Genomic DNA, 1,463 nt, shown 5'->3' with positions numbered 1-1,463 from the left:
TACAACCTCCGGGAGTAGGGTCCTTCGTCCAAGAACTTCTCCATTTTTGATCGGCTAGTTTTGTTCGCCACCACGCCTAGTAGCAGTTTGCTCTTGAGCCCTTGGGCTGCACTCACACCACGCCCAGAAGAACCGTGGCCAGAGGTCTTTCGGGGTGCTTTCCGATCACTCTCTCCGGACCCTGAACCTGGCGATTCAAACGGTTGCTGGCTGCGCAATCGATCACTTTCAAATTCATTCTCGATATTGTCCAAGAGTTGCTGCCTGGAGGCGGATTTAGCTCTAGGTGGGCCACGGAAGCTCTGCTTGTCTCGCTTGTTTCGCTGAAGAGTGTCCAACTGATCCGTGCTCACGGAAATGCGTCGATCTAAGGTCTCCATAGGACTGGCTTTCAACAAACTCCGATTGCTGCACAATCCGGTGAGGGATTTTCGTTCCGGTGCGTTTCGTCTCACTCTGTCTGGATCGATGTCATGTCGCTCTTCCTCGTCGTCGTTTTCGAATTCGTCATCCGAAATGGCATCCCAATCCTCAGAATAAGCCCGCGGTCGATAATTTCTCATTCGTTGGAGGTTCCTCTGATTCTCCATTTCCCAATTGTCCTCAAAATCGCCACCCGAAAGTCGATGGTAAAGGGCCCTGAAAGAGGAAAGGAACATCAATTTTATGGGAGGCAAACGAACGATTTTCTTGTATTTTTTGAATAGACGTGTTAAGGTGTTCTGCCACAAGTGGGTAATTGCACTTTTTGTGAGTTTCCAAGTCAGGATTGAGGAAGAGGGCTATTATTGCTATGGTGTCTTTGTATGTAGTACAGCCAAATAGCCCTGAAAGCCTNCACGCCTAGTAGCAGTTTGCTCTTGAGCCCTTGGTAGCGTTTCGGGACTTGAATGGGTGTGGCAAATGTAGCCTCTTCGCCATTACGACGTCGTCGAAGTCGAACGGAAGCCGCATTGGTGCGATGTCGAATGAAAAGTCCGTTCCCGGGGCCGTTCGTGTCACGTTCCTTGGCCTGAATTTGGATCTGAACCGAGCTATTGGATGGCCGTGGAACGCCCGTTGCCCTGGACTTTGTCGCAGGGACCAGACCTTGTTGAGGTGACATGGTCAAGGGCCCTGAAAGAGGAAAGGAACATCAATTTTATGGGAGGCAAACGAATGATTTTCTTGTATTTTTTGAATAGACGTGTTAGGGTGTTCTGCCACAAGTGGGTAATTGCACTTTTTGTGAGTTTCCAAGTCAGGATTGAGGAAGAGGGCTATTATTGCTATGGTGTCTTTGTATGTAGTACAGCCAAATAGCCCTGAAAGCCTATGAATCACCAGTTGGACTCGCTATAACTGTCTTGCCAATTGTACATGGGGCCAAGTGACCTGAACGGACTTTAGTGGTTCTAGTCCAAGTGCTACATGGAATGAATGCCTGAGCAAAACAATCAATGGACAAATTTGAAGGGCCCTCA

This window comes from Tigriopus californicus, chromosome 7 (assembly GCF_007210705.1).
Source record: "Tigriopus californicus strain San Diego chromosome 7, Tcal_SD_v2.1, whole genome shotgun sequence".
NCBI lineage: Eukaryota > Metazoa > Arthropoda > Copepoda > Harpacticoida > Harpacticidae > Tigriopus > Tigriopus californicus.
The sequence above is the reverse complement of the archived record's forward strand: the minus strand, read 5'-3'. Positions refer to the sequence as shown.